Source organism: Tenebrio molitor, chromosome 4 (genome assembly GCF_963966145.1).
Source record: "Tenebrio molitor chromosome 4, icTenMoli1.1, whole genome shotgun sequence".
Classification (NCBI taxonomy): Eukaryota; Metazoa; Arthropoda; class Insecta; order Coleoptera; family Tenebrionidae; genus Tenebrio; species Tenebrio molitor.
In genome coordinates, this window is record NC_091049.1 from 24,781,812 (window position 1) to 24,804,477 (window position 22,666).

Below are 22,666 nucleotides of genomic sequence, written 5' to 3' on the forward strand. Positions count from 1 at the left end.
TTTACTAATGAGTCTTATTTTTCTCGACAAGGCACTTTCAACAGTCATAATTTTCATGTATGGGCTACAGAAAATCCGCACGAAGTTTTTATTCGCAGTTTTCAAAATCGTTTCAGTATAAATCTCTGGGCTGGCATCCTCGGTGATTCTCTAGTAAGCATTCCACTTTTCACTCGGCGTTTTCTTGTTACAAGTCAAACTATTTTGTAGATTGGACCATTTGAAATTGGCCCGCAAGGTCACCGGACCTTACTCCTTTAGATTTTTTTCTGTGGGGCCACGTCAAAAACTTGGTTTACCGTGTGCCCGTGAATAATCTAGACACTTTGCGCAATAGAATAAGGGACGCTATGGCAATGGTGACTCCAGAAATGTTACAAAATGTTCGGAACAATTTACTGAAAAGAGCAAGGCTGTGTATTCAAGCTGGGGGTGGTCGATTCGAACACTTACTTCAATTTTTTTTTGTGAAGTTTTTTCTCGTTTTCTATTGTTAAATGTCAAACTGACAACAAATTAAAGTTAGCCAAACATTTAATCACAACTTTTTTAATTGCTACAGCTAACATCATTTCCTAGGAAACGCAAATATGTAGTAATTTTACCTTTAAGGAAGCTTGTTTAATTGATTAACTTAAAATGGTTTTAATTTAAAAACCACTAGTGTTTGAATGTTTATGGTTGCAAAATCTCTTTTAAAACAAATATTAAAGTATACAGTTAACGGCTGATACGCGAGTTCTGGGACACTGTGTATATTTGTAAATAGCTTGTGAAACTACAATAGATGATGTTGTCAAATCTTCTCTACGATGACATATGTCAAAGTTAAGACAGTCAACTTTTTTTTTAAATAGTACACTATACATTTCTTAGCCTATTCTTGTAAAGCTTTTTTTCTACATTTGAATGTGTAAAAAAAGTTGACACTTACATCAGAAAAAAATCGAGAAAAATAATAAAATATGATTTAATTTATTCGAAGGCGTTATTTTCTAAAAAGAGCTAGTAAGCCAAACATTTGTAAATTCGCATTATGTTGGTTCCCTGCATGTGACTATTTACAAGACAACCACGTAGCCAAAAAATAAAATGATTTGACCTTGTTTGTTTTCAAGCCTCGGGTGCGCCTCGGCGAGAAAACTGAGACTCAGACAAAATACCAAATCCATACTGAATTTACTATGCTAAATTCGCGTTATGTTGGTTCCCTGCATCTCACTATTTTAAGAATTACATAGCCAAAAAATAAAATTATTTGAGAATGAAATACCCGATCCATCCTGAATTTACTTTATTCGAATATTAGAATTTACACTTATTCGAATTTTACATAGTCACCTATTCAAATATTCGAATAATTCGAATACGATTCCCAAGACTCATCATGTCATTCATGCACTATCAAAATTCAACTACATATTTTCATCGTGTATGCATTCAAAGCGGTATAGTCAGGAAGAAGTTAGGTTTCGAAGCCAGATTTTATATCATAGTTATTTATTTAAATGTGGGTTAAAACATAGCTATTTATTTAAATGTAGGTAGGTTAATAATTGACGCTATTAATGTCAAAATTCAATTGTCTCCATGGCTAACTAGCTCTTTTTAGAAAATAACACTTTCGAATAAATTAAATCATTTTTTTTTTCTCGATTTTTTCCTATTGCAAGTGTCAACTTTTTTTACATATTCAAATGTAGAAAAAAAAGCTTTACAAGAATAGACTAAGAAATGTATAATGTACTATTTTAAAAAAAAAAGTTGACTGTCTTAACTTTGACATATGTCATCGTAGAGAAGATTTGACAACGTCATATATTGTAGTTTCATAAGCGATTTACAAAAATATATATGGCTTGCTATACTTTTTTCTTAAAACAAAAAAGATATAGGGGAGCGAATACCAATCTGAATCACCCGGTATACACTGCTTACTTTTTGTGACTTGTATTTAGTTAGTTAGTTTGCTAGAAATAAACACCGATTATATTGAACCCCACATACATTTACTTTTACGGCCGTTTTCAAGGCAACAGCTGGAAATTAAATTTCGCCACACAAAAATGTTTTCCTCTTGTGAACCCAATCCGGGGACATACGGTATATGGTGCATTAATTTTATTTTGTTCTAATTATTTCATTGTTCAGCTTGTAGTCCAGTCAAATAGGGATTCAACCTCGGAATGAAAGGTAATAACTAATAAGCTGCAAATTTGTATAAACCTTTGTTTTGACATTTTATAAGTTGGCTCAAAAGTCTCATAGAATCTCGTGTACGCGAGTCAAGATATTGAAGGTCAAAGGTCGCAAAAATCGTTTTTTTGTAAATATCTCGTTTCCTTTGCTCTAACCGTTGCTTTACCCGTTCTTGAGATAGAGCGCGAAGAGTGGGAAGCGTTTACCCGTATGTGTGATAAGACTGATAAGAGTGATAAGTGATGATAACGCTAGGCTTCATTACATACTACGATTTGTAAAGCTAATTATTTACTAAAAATATTATAATTATGAAGAAACCTTAGTTATTTACTAATTAATATATCATATTTCTAGATATTAATTAACTGTGCTGTTAGACAAGGGTTATTTCCCGACGAGCTTAAAAAAGCAGCAGTGACCCCGATTTTTAAAAAAGGTGACGCTGAGGATGTAAATAATTATAGACCTATTTCTGTATTGCCCATCTTTTCTAAATTTTTTGAAAGTTCTTGGACAATAATAAATTACTTACACCCAAGGAGGTTAAAGTAAGAGGAGGGAAAGTGCCCTATGCTGGTAATGCATTGAAAGTGATGGCAGTCGTTCCTTCTCCAGCAACCTTTTATGGGCGCGAACGTCCTTGAACGGCCCACTGGGTATCGCATCGCTTTGGCGCCAGTGGCATTCCTTTAACCCCCGCAACAAGGTGTTAATCGTTTTTATGTTACAACAAATGCTCCAGTGCGCCCCGTCATGTACTTATAGTTTTTTCTGAATTATAAATTTACTTCTTTTATTTCTGTTGTAGTGACCCAGTTTAAAATTTAAATTTTACTACCGGTACCGCCACGAGAGCGCGCCAGAGGTACTAGCGGCTAGACTCGGTACTAAGGGATGGGGTTGGTAATCCTGGGAAGTGGTGAACTCGACGAGCGGAAATATAGCGGGGGAAAAAGCGGGATCGCGCGCGTAGTTGAAGGGGGTAGGTCACTTTTGTTTGGTTTTTCGAAACGAACAGACCTGGCGAAGAGCGATCCAATATTCCAAAAATCTGTAAGTCACATCTGAACCGATTACACTACCGTTCCGAGTAGATATTTCGTCCCCGTGAAGAATTCGACGTTTTTAAATTCACCTGGGTAATTTATCCCACTTTCGTTGCCTTTTTTTTGTGTTTTGTTTTTGGGACCAGGACCACGTGGTAAGGGTATGTTGTAGTTTTCATTTTGTTGCATGCTGTTGCTTTAAGAAGCGCCCATTTGTTAATTTTAAGCGTTATCTTTCTTCTGGGAGGTTCATTTTTTTTTTACAATCTGGTAATTTCGAAAATTCGGAGCCGTCGTCCGAACCGCGTGCGTCCATTTTGGTTTTTTTTTCACTAACATTTTCTAACGGCACTCGGCCCGCCATTTTCTTTTTGTTTAACATTACCAGCGATTATTGTATTCGTGATTTATGTTGTTTACTGATATTTGTGCCATTTAAAGTGGTTCTATTTTATCGTTATTTAACTTAGCGTTTTGTTCTCTTTTATTTCCTCATTGTTTAATGTTGCGGTTTGTTATGCTTATGTTATCCTTGTTTAATGTTGCGGTTTGTTTTGCTTATGTTATCCTTGTTTAATGTTGCGTTTTGTTTTGTTTATTTGATCCTTGTTTAATGTTGCGCTTTGTTTTGTTGAATTTTCGCATCGTTTAATGTTACGCTTTGTTCGATTGAATTAAACTCGGGTTTTCTTTATGTTGTTGTTAAGCACCGCTAGATTTCGGAAGAGTTAAAGTAAAATGTTGTAAGTGCGCCACTATGGGAGTTAGGTTTCGATCAGGAAGTCGTGGGGTTGTCTAGTAAATTTCTGGGGAGGCCACGGTTAAGTTACGGCCGTTAGCGGAAGCGGACCTAAGTCCTGCTCGATGCGGCTCTGGGATGCTGACGTGAAACCTCCGTCGCGGTTCTAGAGATCTTAGGTTCTTGTCGGTAAACGGTTGGTTGGGGAAGGTGGAGCAAGCTCTGCTCGAAGCGGCTTGGGAAGCTCATCGTACAACCCCGAGGCGCTCTGTCACTCTTTCTTGGTCGGTGAAATAGCCTGACGTTCATTATTAACCCGAGTATCTAGAAACGTCGCTGGTCTCAAACCGATTCAGATTATTCTTCTGAGTCCCCTCGCGGCCGAAAGTTTGTTACCTCCAGCTCTAAGCTCCCGTTGGCGTACCTTGACCGCGTAGTTGCAAATAACCATTGTTTTTGTCATTAATCGAATTGTAAAATATGAGTAATACCTGGGATACGGTTTTTGAAGAGGGTTTTTCATCCGTCCCTGTCTGTAATAACTGCCTTATAATTTGTTTACTTGTTTTGCAAGCCTTAACTGTCATTTTGTCTGTCATGTGCCCGTTTTTCTGTTATTTTAAATATTGTTGCATTCATCTTGTCGTTTATCTTTGTGATGTACTCAACTACTTAATTTCTCGTACTTCGTTAAACTTAATTTCTGTCCTTTGTATTCGTTTCAATTTCTTTTTCATCAAAGTTATTACAGGCATTTTTAATAAAAGGTATTTTGCGTCCCTCACATATGTGTTTTATTTGCGGCACTCTTCCAACTGGAACCCTCATCGTTTGCATTCCGAACCTTTTTCCGCCAAAAGAAAGACACAACGTAGGGCTCCTCCGATTCGATGACGATCACGACCACATTTGTTACCGTTTTGCGCAGGTTCAAATATTTGGCGGAAAAAGTAATGTATTCGAATCATTACACTGTTAATTTTTTCCATGTACTTTATGTTACAAATAAATGCATCTGTGAATCTTTTATACGCCACTGGTACCATTCCCACCAACCACCCTTGTTTAGCAACCTTTTATGGCTCTGCACGATTTGGCGGGTGGCATCACTTTTTCAAACTGGCTTTCCCTCCTCTTACTTTAACCTCCTTGCTTACACCCTACCAGTTTGGTTTTAGAAAGAACTACTCAACAACTTCAGCAATTCTTCATCTTACTTGCAACATTTTAGACAGTTTCGAACAAAATGAAAACTTTCACACATGTTTTCTTGATTTAACCAAAGCGTTTGATTGTGTATCCCATGAATTATTAATCAAAAAACTTTTATCTACGATCGCGTAAAAAGTAGGCACTTTTTGCACTAAAAATCGTTGTCAAAGTTGACGTTTAGAGAAACTGACGGAATCGTTCTCTAAAAGTTTTAGAGCACGATTTCTCGCTTTTATGGCACAGAACTGTCAGAATACAACAATCGAATTTGTTGGAAACATTGTTTAGAAGTAGGTTGCTAAACGACGTGGTTCTCAAACGACTTTGGTTATTCATGAAATATTGAACCAATGAATTATTTTATACAAATTTATGTTGAAACCGGTGTGATGATCTCACGATCGTAGATAAAATGTTGTAAGACATACCTGTAAAAAGTTCCTTTGTTGCACTCACATCTTTTAAAATACTCCCTCGTAGAGCTGGTGCGTTATCTCTTGACACGCGAGTTAAAGTTGCACAGAAGACTAAATTCAGACGACTATATAGTCACGAACGGCTCCCACCCGTTCTAAAAAATCGCCGTACTACGATATTGTTGAATTGCTGCTGAACCGATCTTTGCCGATAATTCTCCTTCTCCCTGCTAAACTCCTCCCACCGCGCACCTCGCGTGTCAAGAGATAATGCACTAGCTATACCTCGGTCGTATTTTAAACCCGTTCGTGCAATAAAGGATAACTTTTTACACTTATATCTTAAATAACTATTATTCTATAATTTCCACACTACAAGTACAAAATTTATTTTATCATTTTTAAGCGATCGCACTCAACTTGTTCGTATAAATGGATCTTTCTCAGATGTAAAAAAGATTATCCACGGTGTACGTCAGGGATCTATACTTGGTTCCATTCTGTTTTTAATTTTTATTAATGACCTCCCCGGATATTTATCTAAAAAAATGTCACAATGTATGCCGACGATACGACTATTACTAATAAGGCCAAATCTTTAACCTAACTGTTTACTAATCAAAAGAATCTTCCTGCATTACCTGAAAACTGGTTCGTAACGACTAAATTAACTCTAAATAAAGAAAAAACAATCTCTATAATTTTCACCTTAAAAAACTACGCCACTGCAGAACCTTTTTCTAATTTTACAAAATTTTTGGGGGTATTTATAGATAAACAGCTAAATTGGAATAAGCATGGTGATGAAGTGGCCACAAAGATATCTAAAAATTTGTATCTCTTACGTAACGCCTACTGCGATGAGACAATCATTTATAACGACCCTGCATATTTGATTTATTATGCTTAGTTTAATTTATAATAGTTGTTGACGTGTGCAAATATTCTGTATCTTCGCACGAATAAAAAAAAATAAATAATTTATTCTTTATTTTTATTATCAACCGGACTTACATTAGCAATTTGCAGCAATATGTATACCAGAATTCAATTTTCTTGAATTGTTGGGGTAAAACAACGCGACAACCTGGTTTGTTTGTTTTTATAAAATTGTGGCAGCTATTAACCGAGAAAATCCTTAACTTGTGCAATGATAGTTATAATTAATAGATACATCTTATTTGTAAACTTGTTAAAATTAGATAATTACGTAATTTGTTGAATGAAGAAACATCTTCGTAGAAGAACTTTCACCGCCCGCGTTACTGGTTACCGGTAAACTAAATAATTGTTAAGATACTATTTATTTTGGTTTACGAGAGGTGAATTTTCCGGGCGACGAGTTGGAGCGATTAGTTGGAGCGTCGGAAAATACCTCCCGTACAACATTTGTATTAAAAATTACTAACATAATTAAGGGCCAGTTTATACAGGTTATTCTAAATGATTGTAGTCGAATGCCCATGTTATTGCCTTTTTGCCGCTTTCATGTGAACTGTCAGTTGTGTCGCTGTCACTGTCATTGTTTAGGTAAAAAGTGCGGTGATGAGGATTTTATTTATTTTTGTTAAATTAACGATTGAATCCAGAAATTTTGAGTTGTTCTACAATCAATTTTAAAAATATTGATGAGTTGTTTTGCACCCAATTTAACACATCATTTTGATGATTTTTTTTATGTGGAGCGGCAACCATAAGTTTTACATTCAGTTTCACGCCTACTTCGACTACAATCATTTAGAATAACCCTGTAGAAAGAGAATTAAATATTTAGTTCGAATTAAATTTTAATGCACGATTAACCCATGAATCCGAAACTTCCATTGACTCAATTTGATTACGTGTTCAGTTAATTTCGCATTTGATTACGATTAACTTAATTTTGCTCCTGTAAACTAGCCCTACATGTTTAATTGTTAAACACTGTTTTATTATTTTTTTTTAATAGCCTTTCCTCTTTCACCACTACTGGCCTATCAGGTACCTTGCGGTCGGCTTGTTTTTTTTCTCTTTTTTCTTTATGTGGTGCGGCAGGGCTCCGGGGTACTTTCCCCGGCCACCCACTAGAAATTTCAGAGCCGGATTTAGCACGGGGCAACCGGGGCGAGAGCCCCGGGGCCTCCACAAATTAAGGGCCTCCACAAATCCCCGGACACGTTTTTTTAATTTTTTTTATTTATGATCATGAAAGTAATAAAATATATTGAACTAAAGGATATTTTTATCCTATTGTTACCCGTGGGCCGTTTGGTTGCGGCCTTCATGAACCACCCCCGCTCGTTCTTTTGTCGTGTTAGGTCCCAACTTTCTAAATAGTTGAATGTTTCTGCACAAAATGCGGCTCTTTTAGAGCCTGACGGTCCGGGTAAACCGGCTGGGTTACGAAACGGCCATCTTTTTCGACGGGATGCATGTGCTACCCCGGCGTTAAGGGGAAGAATACTCCAGTGGTGAGAGCCAAATTAAGGCGATTTTTGTCGACAAATTGTGGCCAAACTAATCAATAAATTTTCCTGAAAAAAATATATGCCATAAAACTAGTGTAGATTGAAGGCTCTTGATATTCAAAATGTTCAAGACGGCCTTAGTTTTCCCAAAAAAAAATAAGAAAACGCCTAATAATTTGCCTTACTTTAGAATTTTTTTCTGAACAAGACTTTATTCAGATGACAACAAGAATAATCAAAATCTATCGATTGATGTGTTGTTGAAGTGTTTGTGAAATTTCAAATTTGTTGAGTAATTACAATCGTTGTAATTCCTTGATAAAATTTGATTGTACAACGGAGTGAAAATGCAGCTATCAGCATTCTATCCTTCCCGTGTTGTCTCCGTCGAATGCCTGGCGCCTCGACTTCGACTGTGTTGGACGGGGTTGCACTCGAATGTTTATTGCATCCTGGAATTTGCGTTCAGGTAGAGTAGTAAAACTAGGAGCGTAATGAAATTTACAAAAAGAAAGTTTCTGCATCTACGTTCTGCATTTACTTTTAGCTTGATTTGATAGAGCATTGACTGAACAGTTGATATTCGTAATAAAGCGTAATAATAACACTTCAGAAATTTTTCCTTGAATTATCACTGTCATTTTCTCCTCCTTCCTCGAATTTTGCTAAACTCATTTTTGATCCACAGTAAAATTTTTGTTGTTTTCAACTAAATTAACTAACGCTTTGAGAGTCATAGACTACGTATAAATTAAAAAAATTGTGTACAAGTTAAAAATGAAATTTTCTTTCGTGGAATTGTCATGCTGAATACAACTCGATGGTACGAAGTTGCGGGAAATTTTTCTCCACATTTTACTCGTATTTGCTTCTTAGACAATTTGTCGTCGAAACAAATATTCGTATAATAAGATCGAAAATTTCCGGCAATTTCACGAGAACAAAATTTCCGGAAACAATCAACACACTCGGGATATTGTAAGTGAAAATAGAAAATATGAATTAGACAAAGGTGAATGTATTTTTAAAAACAATTAGCCGTACGGGGCTCGTATATAGTTACAGGTAGCCGGAGTAGCCTGAGGGGTCCGGCACCACTAAGTTGGGGTAGAGAGAGGTAAAGATTGAACAGTGATAAAAAAATTATATTTATGCTTATTTAAAATTTTACCAAATAACGTTTACACACGATTTTATATGCATGTAAAAAAGGATGATTGGGTTTTATGTTGGTCTAAAAATGAGTGCTTGCTTTATCAAATGATTGACAGAAGAATACCTAAAGCAAAATTATTCTGGCATTTTGGAAAACCCGTTACGACTCGCTTGGAAAAACCCGGAAGCTCGGTCATACCTGCACCCCCGACGTAATGAATAAGATGGGGATATATAAGGACCTACTGAGGTTTACGAGGTCTTTTTCGTTTCGATCTCCATCCTGATTTTGGTATCTACAGTGCAGTAAGTGCGAAAATGTGTGAAAAATGGGAAACAAACAAAAACTACGTCTATCAGATCATAGAAAAAATAAAAAATTGCTAGCTAAGAGAAGGTAAGAAAATGTAGTTTTAAAGATTTTTTTTTTAACCTGTGTATGTTTCATTTACGACTTGTATTTAAATATTTATAATTGAAAAAATTGCAGATTGTTCCCACAAAACCTAAAGAAAAACACTTCTGCATCCGTAATTGAGGAAACTCCAGTTGCGAGCATGTGGTAACTAATTATTTTTAAGTGTCAGTAGTGAGTAGTACCTTGAGTCCGAATAGGTTTTCACTGTCATTTATCATTTGAAATCATTGAAATAATTGTTTCTTTGGATTAATTTTCAACATTACCAATTAATAATGAGAATGACGGCTATTCTTATTAAAAAAAACTTTCTGCGGACTATAATAATTATCAATTTTTACGAATTTTAGCAATGAAGCAGCTTCACATATTGCAACTAGCGAGCGTGAGTTTGCAAATGAATCTAATTTGAATCCAGTGAAATTTCCCACAAGGTAAGTAGAGGGAGTTGGAGAGGGCACGCACCCCCCACCACTTTTTTTTGACCTTGACCTCTAAGCCCCTCCCCCTGACCTTGATATCCCCACCACTTGACCTAGATATCCCCACTACTTGACCTAGATATCCCCACCACTTGACCTTGATAATTTCCCCCACCAGTATAAGTAAACATGTTGTCGATAAGCAAATACGGTTTTCTGACTATAAAAATGTTGTCACTGAAAATTCTATTCTTCTTTGTTCCATGAACATTTTCAAGTCGTGTTTACACGAAATGTTTACGGAAAGAAGAAATAAAATTGCTCTGTCCGGTGTAGATGATAAAAGATTTTTATTAACAAATTCACCAAATACTTTAGCCTGGGGCCATAAGGATATAGCTTTTCACATAAACTTTGATACGTTTTTAAATGAACTAAACAAAGCATGCGAAGATAATGTATGATAGAAAATTGTTTATAAGAAGCTGTAGAATTATATCATATTTAGTTGTGGTTTAATTTGTGTATAGTATAGAATGAAAATTGTAAAGCAAAAAAAAATCATTAAATGTTGAAAATCATGAATGTTTTTTTCCTTCCAATACATTCATGAAACATAATACTTTATTGAGTGATGGTGTTAAACGAGGTATAATTGTTGGAAGATCGGGATGTGGAAAAACAAACGCTTTACTCAGTCTATTACTCCACGAAAACGGGCTACGTGTTTCAAATATTTATTTATATTCGAAAACTCTTGATCAACCAAAATATCAATTTTTAAAGCAGGTTTTACAATCTCTTAATGATGGAAAAAACAAAGAAAACATTGGGTTTTTTGAATTTGAAGAAGGAGATCATATCATACCTCCAAACGAAGCCAAACCATTTTCAATCATTATATTTGATGATGTAGTTGGTTGTGATCAAAAAATTATTAGAGATTATTATTGTTTTGGTCGTCATTATTACATAGATTGCTTTTATTTAAGTCAGACTTATTCCTCCATACCGAAACAATTAATTCGAGATAATGCAAATTTCATAGTTTTATTTTCTCAAGATCTGACCAATCTGAAGCACGTGTACAATAATCATATTAACGGTGATATGTCATTTGAAAAATTTCAAGCATTATGTAATAATTGTTGGAAAGATTCATACGATTTTTTGGTTATAAATAAAGACTGCGATTTGCATGATGGAAGATATAGAAAAGGATTTGATAAATATATAAAGATATAAATACTCGATAATATTTACATTAGTATTATAGTCAACACTGCATTCAATATGGATAAACGTTTGCTCATCAAACTAGCAAAAGCAAGAAAAGACGTGCGCGAAAAGTTACGTGGATTAACCTCTGAAATTGCAAGTTCACAAGAAATGTTTGAGACGCGTTTCCGACCTCTCACCGAACCGATTAAAAATCTCATAAGTGAAATCAAACAAGAAAAACCTGTTGTTAAAAAGGAAGAAATATCGATAAAAAAAAGCCCCGCTGTCACTTCGACACCCAATTATCTATCAAGTTCTACACCCAGGAGTAAATTGAGACAACCATCTTTCTTAGAAACCGAGGAAATTTCAAAACATATACCCGATGAAGAAATAGAACCGAGTGTGGTGGAACCATCATTGTCTGAAATTCAGAGGGATATTTATAAATTGTCTGATACGCAAGCGTTTCGTGAGTTTTTAGAACAATGGCCTGAACTTCCACGTCAATATATTGAAGAAATGCTTACTGATAAACAAGATAAATTTGATTTTCAATATGGAGTTCGATATAGTCCAGAAAAAGCTAAATTTTTTATTGGAAACTCGGAAATAGATTTTATAAACGATGAACTTATTATTCAAAATATACGTTATCCTTCGACACCCGGTTTAATGGAATTATTGTTTAAAAAAGAACCAATCGGTTTCAAGGACACTGATCGATTATTGTATAAAGAAATTGTTGAAAGAACCAATGCTAATCGTAAAAATTATCAAGCCAATGAACAAGTTGCTGGAAATGTTGGGATAAAGTATAAAAGTATAATAAAACCGTTATCGAATCAACCAAAACTTTTGACAGTTCAAAACAAGTTTAATAAACCATCACCACCACCTGCAACATCATCTAGTAGAACAAGGAGTGGAAGTATAGATACCAGTAAACCTGGAAGTGTACCTATGAGTAGAGCTAGGAGTGGAACTTTACCCACGACATCTGCCGAAAAAAGTAAAGCATCACTTAAAACGAAAGCATCATCATCATCATCACCTGCAAAATCGAAAGGTGGTAAAGGATTAAGAACGTTAGAAGTTACGAATAAAAATATTGAATATGTTCCGTGGAATAATCCCAATAAATAATAAATCGATCGTTTACGTCTTTTGATTTCATCACAACTTGCCGGTAATACGAGTCACTCAAATGAAATTAATCTTATCATTAATGAATTGAGAGAAGCAAAAATTATTATTTAGACTATAAATTAGTTTTCATTGTTTCATTTATTAACAGTTCTTTCTTGTACAGCAACAATATGACACTCGATAAATTCGGTCACCACATATCACAACATAATTTTAAAACAAGTCTTCAAAAATTGAAATCTTTTACGTATATTCCTTTGGTATTGAATGGAAAATTTGACCCCGATAAAAATGCTTATTTAATTCACGATTTAGGGACGCATTATATATTCCCCTTAAAAGAAGCTACTGTTACATCTATTCAATCATATCCAACTGTAGGATGGACGGCTTTAGTAAATAATACTCCGCGAAACTTGTTGGGATACATTTTACGTGACGGTGATAAATTAAATTTTCAAAAAAGTAAAAAAACTGCAGAAACCAGATTACAGATCGAGTTTATTTTAAAAGTACCAGTTTATCATGAAACAGAGTGATGTGTCGATGAAGCGCGATGTCGTAGTGGAATTACACGCACCGGCGAGAGTAAATTTTAAACGACGTGTTATCGTGAAAGGACTAAATGACTTATTACAATCTGATTTAATTGAAATGATTCCGTACGCTCGCTTCAACAGTGGTTTCAAGTACATTTTAATAGTGATAAATACATTTTCTAAATTTGTTTGGGCTTATCCTTTAAAAACAAAAACCGCAGCTGAAGTGACAAACGCTTTAAGTTCACTATTTAAAACTAAGAAAAACATTCCTAAAAATTTTCAGACAGATTTTGGTAAAGAATTTTATAATAAAAGTTTGAATGCAGTTTTCAAAAAATATCACATTAATCACTATTCCACTTATTCCACTAAAAAAGCACAAATGGCTGAACGTGTAATTAGAACAATAAAAAATTTAATTTGGAAAGAATTTAGTTTTCAAGGAAACTACAAATGGACAGATATTTTACAAGATATTGTTAAAAGATATAATAATACAAAACATCATACTACCCAATATAAACCTTCTGCAATCAACAAAAAAAAACGAAAAGAAAATTTTACAAGACGTTTACAGTCACATGAAAACAATAGATCCGCACAAATCTAAATTTAAAGTTGGTGATTTTGTACGTGTCAGTAAATATAGACAAGTCTTTTCCAAATCTTACACACCCAATTGGAGTAATGAAATATTTTCGATAAAAAAAGTACAGCAAACTGTACCACGTACCTATCTACTACAAGATGAAGATGGTGAACCATTTTTAGGTGGTTTAATAAATACTATGTTAAATGGTTGGGAATGTCGAAACGATCGTGGATAAACAAATCCGATATTGATTAAGGTAAACTTTGATATAATAATGGTAATAATAATATTCACTACATGAATTCCTCTTTTAGCAAAACAGACCAGACAGACCCGTTAACTGCATCGCCTCAAGCTAGTTCACTCCAGTAGTCAGTGAACTCATCAGAACTGGTTTTCGTAAAGAATGCATGCATGCATTTCAACAACTATTTTTATTATATAACATGTCGTATTCTTTATCAATTATTTTAGTTTTTTAAATTAAAAATATTTTTTTTAATTCGATTGTTTTATTATTTATTCACCATATTATGAATATTACAAAGTTTAGTTTAGTTTAAAAAATCATTACAATTTATGTAAACATAAATAATAATACTAAAATTAACAATTACACATTCTTAAATCTAGTTTCATAAATTTTTCGACGATGGTCCATTTGTAATACCTTGGATAAAATACATTCAACATTTTCAATGCGACGTAAAAAATGCAATCTATTTGCAAACTCTAGTTGATATCCTTGACGAGCCATTCTCGCCGGAACTAGATACACACACATTAAATGAAAACGGTTTTTCTCCAAGTTAAACCTCACTTGCTTACACATATTTTTATTACTCATTTTTAAATATTCATCAATACACAATTTATAATAAATATTACATTGTTTTTATTAAATAAAAAAAAAGTACAAAATATATTCTTATTCTTCTACAAACTTAACATTTACTGTTTTACCAACAATACCTCCACTTATTAAATAGATAATTTTTCCATTACGAATTTCGTCATTTAAATTTTCAATCATTTCATTCGTAAACTTGATTGAAAATCTTTGCGGTAATATAGTCTTACTCTCCCCGAGATTCACAAACACCTTTTCACCATAAGCAGTACTACATTTCGAAAATGATTTAATTTTAAACTTTTTATTTACTTCTAAACTCTTTAAACTGATATAATTATTATTAATATGCAATTGTTCGTTTAAAGCGCTTAATTGTGAAGCCATCTTAATCTGACGATTCAGTTTACACTAAAAGTAAAATCCACTACTCACATATAATATATAAACAAAAAGTACACAAACTATTATCATGTACGATTTAATATTAATTTCTTTTTTATTATCTATTCTTCTAATATTTTTAAACTGATTCTTAAAATTCACATATAAACACCTAGGTGAGAATTTTAAATGTTCTTTAATCGGAATGTCACTAATTTCCCACGCACATATTCTCACTTTACAATAAAAACATTTCACACTATCTCCAAATCCAATATAGTAAAAACCGGCCTTTGCGAGAGCCACTGGAGAAGGTCTTTCAATTGACCACCCGGTAAAAGTTAATAATCGTTTATCGAAACATGCATAATTAGGAACACTCACAATTCCGACACCATCATCTAAACACATTTAAAGATATTTAATTTTCATCAAATACGAATAATCAGGATTAAATTCACTACATGTCGACAAGTCGTCTCGGCTGCGACTTCTTTTATTACCGCTGTCCTGTCCTGTCCAAATGTTTTCTTCTCAGCCGCGGAAGGCGTCTCCGCCCCGGATGACCCATGGCGAAACTCCCATTCTTTCCCTGGGACCTAACTTGGCTTCTTCCTAATCCTCTTCCAGTTTAGCTTTCCTTCCCGAATCCCGCTTTTCGCCCACGTCGCGACGAGAGGCTAAATAACCCAGGACGATCCTTACCAATACGCATGCGTTAGTAACTTGGGTGCTTTGTTGTTTCATGTACCGCATGGTACTGTACCGCGTTCTGCGCGTAAGGCAAAGAACAGTAGATGAGTAGAACACAAACTAAAGATATAATTATGTTTTTAGAATCTTTTAATAGGTCTATTATTGTATTCAGTTTGGAGTCGTTTATGACTATCTTTTAAAGCACTCGTAGTTTAACGGATCACTAAGAAAATTTTTATCAATATTTCAGTGTATTATTGTCATTTACACCAAAAAACTTCCAATATTAATGTTCAAACTCTACTCTACCTCGAAAATACAACCGACAACGTCGCCAACTTTTGTTTTTAGTGTGTTTGAAAGTGTCAGAAAAACGTGGGGTTATGAAATAAAACTGTTGACAGCCCTTTTGGGCGTAGTTCATCGTGTTTTTTAAATTCTTCGAAGCATGCTTTAATTTAGCGGTTAAAAGATTCCTTATTTTTCGAGGCATTTTTATAATTTGATATTTGTGACACACTGAAGGTCAAATTTTGGCGGAAGGTTAGGCCAACCCAGAAAAATGAAACTTATTCTAGGGATTTCTTTTTTTCTGCCAACATAATTCAACAGGTGGTGGATTTTTGATTTTGAAACAGATTATAGTTGTTTTACATAAATAAATGTGACGGTTTACGTTTTTTGAGAAGCTGTGCATTCTGTAATAAAATAGTAGTTTATTTGACGAGTTCTTGTGTAAATTGGGGTTTTTTGGCATGAGAGGGCCAGTTTAAAACGCGAGTGAAACGAGCGTTTTAAAGGCCCACGAGTGCCAAAAAAGTCCAAATGACACACGAACCAGTTGAATACAACGTTTTTTTGTTCGACGAGCCCCTTAAAGGCTCCAAATCGCTTAAAATCTTTAAAATTAGCTTGACGTTTCGTTTTGACAAGTGATGACATTTATCTAAATCCGTTCACATAGGAGAAAATTCTCAAATTCTGACAGTGTCGAACAAAAAATACCTTTTTAGAATTTGCGTCTCTAATAGGTCTATTATTGTATTCAATGTGGAGTCTTTTATGACTATCTATTAAAGCACTCGTGATTTAATAGATCTCTAAGAAACTTTTTATCAATGTTTCAGTGTATTATTGTCATTTACACCAAAAAACCTCCAACATTAATGTTCAAACTCTACTTTTTAACATCTGTTGCAGATGTAGTTGCATCCGTTACCTTGAATTACTAATTAGGTAATACAAAGTTCCCTAGAATTTAAAAATGTAATTTTTTTATTTCAAAATTAAAACAAGGGTGCAAATTCTAAAAAATAACATACCTAATAAAAAACTCGTTTTATAAGGGCATTGGCGCACTCGTCCCATAGAATACTCCCCTACGGCTCGTTTTCTACACTTGGGACTCGTGCGCCAAATCAACCCTTATAAAACTCGTTCTTTAATATACTATCTAAAATGACATAACATTAATATTTCATCATGGCCTACTAAATCTGAACTGCGCTGCGCTTATTACGGCTGTAACGAACTAGCTGAATGATTGATTCGGCTAACCTCAAAAAATCTACCCTTAACTAGCGCCATCTCTTTAAAGATATTAAACTACAAATCAACTCAATTGCCACAATAATTTAAATTTCCTTGAATTTCATCAAAGTTGAAGTACCAACATGGGGAAATAGTGCGTTGCATGTGGAGAAAATAACAACAGTTATTTTCAAATTCTCAGCAACCTCCAAACGCGTGAAAAATGGATAAAAGCTATAGATCAATTTTGTGGTAATTATGTATAAAAAAAATCACAGATCTCGCAATCCTTGCAACCATCGAGGGGTGTTCAAAACAAACACGATATACGTTGTATAATGACACTGTTTATAACAATTTTAAAAATAGCAACACCAAATACAAAAAAAAATGGAATTATAAATGTTACTTACTTAATGGCTAAACGAATTAAGAAAGCGAATATACAGTGCGTTCGTAAAGTTCGGAATAAATTCCATAAAACTGTAAGTATTAATTTCTAGAAAAATCCTCGAACAAGTTAACTTTGTTTTTAAACAGTGCATATTCTTCAGTACTTTACTTATGTTGACAGCTTTTCATCTTCTAATTATGACGTCATCAATAATTTTCAAAATGACAACCCCATACTTTTATCTTTTTCTGATAGGCCTTCGTACTAGCTAAACGATGAGTGAAAAAAATTGATAATTTACATAACATTTCTTGTGAAAAAATGACAAATTTTATGTCAAACATTTAATTTAATTTTTAATTAATTGTATTTTTAAATAGCTGATCTCAAATAGTAAATCGTTTAAAATCAGCAAAAATTTTAATTTAAATTATCATTGTGATTATCATTAATCGGAAAATGCTATTTTTAGGTGGAAAACGCAAACAGTTTCATCTTTTCATTTAATTCCTGTTAAAAAGTCGATTCAGTGGCTGCAAAAAATATAACTTCTTCGTTGTCAAAAACGTTCATTTTTTGAATTATTCGATTCAGCACAATGAGAATCGTATTTGTAGGTAACTTTGAGGTCTCCTAATTTGTTTTTAGAATTTGCATCTCCAATAGGTCTACTATTATTGTATTCAAGTTGGAGCCGTTTAAAAAAAAACAAACATGTTTTGAAATGTTTAAAAATAATTTCAACAAGTTTTCAGATTGCTCTATTTATATATTTGATAAGAAGAATCAACAATTTGTTTGGATTATTCGTTGTATTAATCTTCTGGAGGAACGGTTTTCCAAGTAGGTACCTATTACATATTTTAGTCGGAGAGCTGATGACGAATTTGGAGAAGGTATTTTAGGCAATCAGAAATTTAAAAAAATGTACTATTTGAACGTTAGTGAATCTCGAATCGACAGTCGCTAAGGGCGTTTGCGGTTATTTTACTACTGCGCAGCATATGAAACTTGCAAAAAATTTATCCCAAAAAACATACTTTAGGCAACTTGAAATTATACTGATTTTCTAGTTTAGCATTTATAGATTACAGAAATAAAAATGCCAGATTATTTGGACGGTTTTAAAGTACAACCCGACCCCAAAGTCATTTTTTAGTATACGCAAAAAATATACTTTAGGCAGTCTGAAATTTTTATGGCAGATTTATTAATTGATATTAAAAATATGTGCAAAAGAGCCAGACTAATACGAGGGTTTTAAATAATAACCCGACGCGAATAAACATTTTAAATAAGTGCGATAAAAAAGTCTTATGCATATACATAGGTACGAGAGAGATAGTTTATCGATGTCTGCCAGCAGTAGCTAAGGAAGCCCTCGGCTCCGATAAATCTGAGAAAAATCATCGAAGAGGTCAACTTTGTTTGTAAAAAGTGCATATTGTTCAGTACTTTACTTATGTTGACACCTTTTCATCTCCTAATAATGACGCCATCAATATTTTTTTTCAATGACAAGTCCCACTTTTTTCTCCTTTTTCTAATAGATCTTCTCACTACCTAAACACCTAAACTACAGTTCTATCGAATTTATTCCGAACTTTACGAACTAAACTAATTTTAATATAAAAGCCGTAAATTTATTAATGAAAATTCGAAAAATATTATTTCTAAACATAGCAATTTGTTTCTGTTAATCAGAAATTATTGATTTTTTTTCATATGTAACTTTAATTCAGACAATATTCATTCGCATATTAGAAGCAAATTTTCAATATTAGGTAATTAACATCACATTTATTTAGATAGAATATCTAAGCAGACATATGTATAAGCTCTATAGTAAAGAAAGGCGTTGTTGAAGAAAAGATATGTTTAACAATCTATTTTAAAAAAACGAGCCGGGGCCGCCCTTAGCTACTGCTGGCAGACATCGATAAACTATCTCTCTCGTACCTATGTATACGCATAAGACTTTTTTGTCGCACTTATTTAAAATGTTTATTCGCGTCGGGTTATTATTTAAAACCCTCGTATTAGTCTGGCTCTTTTGCACATATTTTTAATATCAATTAATAAATCTGCCATAAAAATTTCAGACTGCCTAAAGTATATTTTTTGCGTATACTAAAAAAATGACTTTGGGGCAGTCGGGTTGTACTTTAAAACCGTCGAAATAATCTGGCATTTTTATTTCTGTAATCTATAAATGCTAAACTAGAAAATCAGTATAATTTCAAGTTGCCTAAAGTATGTTTTTTGGGATACATTTTTTGCAAGTTTCATATGCTGCGCAGTAGTAAAATAACCGCAAACGCCCTTAGCGACTGTCGATTCGAGATTCACTAACATTCAAATAGTACATTTTTTTAAATTTCTGATTGCCTAAAATACCTTCTCCAAATTCGTCATCAGCTCTCGGACTATTTGAATTTATATCCAAAATAGATACCATGCTCGGATTGTAGCAGTAACATAATATCAGTATTCATTCTGCAAATACGTGAAAGCAAATATTGTTAATCTAGACCTTGAGTTATGTCATCACAGCTGTGTTGTCCGAGATCAATAAATGCCTATAAGGAAAATGTTATGTTTTTTTTTAGATCACATACTGTAACGGTCCGAATAGGTTCGATAAATTAAGAATTTTAATTTTAAAATAATTTCAACGAAATATTTTAAATACCGTTCATTTGCGACGGAAATGCTGGCCAGTTGTAAATTTTATTGAAGCCGTGTCGGCACCACATTCCTCAAGTGAAATCTGCCAACCTTTCTTTGAAAATGCAGGTACACGTCCTGTCCGAACACAACACAAAGATAACAGTTTTTATGGGAAAAGAAACATTGCAAAATTTACTCGTTCGACAATTTGGGTGGTCCAGTTAAAATCTGGGGATAATTGAATTAATAAATTTGATGTTAGCAGGTTTCAAATTGAGAGAACCACAAAATTAATGTTCATTGGGTTAATAATTTACTTTTTTTAGCATTCTCAAATTTGTGGCATATTTGTAATTAAAGCGCGAGAATTGCAAATTAGAAACAGAGCGCTTTATCGTAGAAAATAACTAGAATCGTTTGCACTTATTTAGTTAGAAAAGTAACAAAGTAAAATAGGAAAGGAGTCGGTAGAAAAAACAGAGACAACAGGTTAACGGTAAAGCCAGGTAGTCGTAGAAATCAGATGTGTGAGTGAGAGAGAGAGAATGAAAATTACGAAGTAATTATTAATTAGAACTGTTTTGGGGAATCAAACCAATGTAGAGCAAATTTTAGAAGTAGCAGGTCAATGCATGATATAACACTTGCGTAACAGCGTTTCAAGCCCAATTTAGGTTTCATTTTAATTATGTTTGTTTCATTTTAATTATGTTTGTTTTATTTTAATTATGTTTGTTTCATTTTAATTATGTTTGTTTCATTTTAAATTATGTTTGTTTTATTTTAAATTATGTTTGTTTCATTTTAATTATGTTTGTTTCATTTTAATTATGTTTGTTTCATTTTAAATTATGTTATTTCATTTAATTCTGTCGAATTCTTGGTGCTGATTTGTATTATTGTATAGAGTCAGTAATTTAGTGTTCTTTTTCAGGCTTCTAATTCAACAACAAATTATGTACATTCGGTCTGGTCCTAACAAAAGTCTAAATTTAAACATTTAAAATAATGGTGGAAAAACGGAAACTGTAATTTCAAAAGTTCTAGAGATTTCGAAAAAGCGTCCCGATCGGCGTAAAGTAGAACCGAGCTGATTGGTCACTTTGGTCAAGTAGGGGTTGCGAAAGTGGGGTGCGCCAGAAATGATAAAACCGATTGCGGGACGGGAAAGAAGGCTTTTTTAATTCACTCGGGGTTTGATCTCCAAAGTAGCCGGAGGTACGTTCAGTACTTCCAGCAGCCATTTTGTGACCACGTGCTTAACATTTACAAGGTAAATTATTTCTCTAATTCTGGTACATTATTTGTAGTCGTGATTTAATTAGTCTACCAGCATTTAGTTCTTTATCGTTCTAAAGTAAAGATTATATTATTTTCGTGAGTATCTGATGACCACGTGACTCTTTAGAATCTGGTATTAATTTCTTTATCGCGAAGTATGTGATCTTCTTGCATTTACCGATTGGGGAACCGTGCTTTCATCAAGGGGAACTAGTATAAATTCGTTATAAAACATTTTTATTTATTATGTAAGTTTTGGAGTCTCGAGATCGGGAAGCTACCGCCAGTGTCCGTCGCACTCAATTAGCTGTGGTCCGGCATAAGTGCACAAACCGCCATGTCACCCGTAAACGGGACAGTGACCAAACTAGGCCAGCTGACACGTAAAGAGAGGTACCCTTTGGCCCTGTTAGAACCTTTTTTCCCTTTTATTTTCGACCACCGGAGTAGACCGGGGTGATCTATGAGATTCCGGGGCATCGCGTCGGGTTCAATTTAATTGGGGTAATTGAAATCTAAATCGGATCACATAGTTCGCATCTCAAACTTCCATAATGCTGTTCGCGCCAGAAACTTCTGTATTTGCCCAGCGTAGTCATTTATTCATGAGTCAGGTCTCAATTCGAGGGCCGCGAGTCAAATCTCGTTAGGTCAAATTTCCACCAACTTCTGTTATCAAATTCATGTATTTATTTCTATAATTTGTTGGGACCAAACACCACCACACTCGATTATTTGTTAAATAAAATTTAAGTGAAGTGTGCTCAATCGTTTTAATTCTATTTTTTGGAAAACCTCCGAAGGTACGGCCTCTCGTTAGAACCTAATTAAACAAAATAAAAATAAAACACAACGTAGGATCCATAAACATTTCTTTTCTCATTATTTTTGTTTCGTATTTTTCCGCAAAATTTCATCTGAGGGAATGCGGCAACCAACAATACATCAAATGAGGGAGAAAAGAAAAATCATCGAGGAAAAGTCAAGGAAGTCGAAAGGTTACAATACCTACTCGTATAGTTCATTTTTTAATGCTGTAGAAAAAGTCAGGCAACCCAATATACAGTCATCAAGGCTGCCTAAATACCATAAATTCATTTTTGTAATATCTAGTTGTTAAAGGTGGCTTTCCGGACTGTTTGTCACCATGTAAACAACCTCATAACGTCATAACGGCCGGAGTCCGTTAAGGGTGTCCGTTATGAGCGGGAGCGGCCGTTATCAATGACTAAATAACTATAGCAACGTAGATCTAAACTTTATTTTTCAACTTTTTTACAATTGGTACAATAATTAATGT

The 22,666-nt window shown here is 34.0% G+C and overlaps 1 protein-coding gene across 3 annotated transcripts in view; it reads right to left on the reverse strand.

Moving 5' to 3' along the window:
* Window positions 1-5,810, reverse strand: part of LOC138128547 (uncharacterized) — a 37,994-nt gene extending 32,184 nt beyond the window's left edge. For all 3 annotated transcript variants that reach the window (XM_069044753.1, XM_069044749.1, XM_069044748.1), the window contains exon 1: window positions 5,628-5,810. The gene's annotated coding sequence lies outside the window, so the exon portion shown is untranslated. The remainder of the gene's footprint in view (window positions 1-5,627) is intronic.
* Window positions 5,811-22,666: the final 16,856 nt, after the last annotated feature.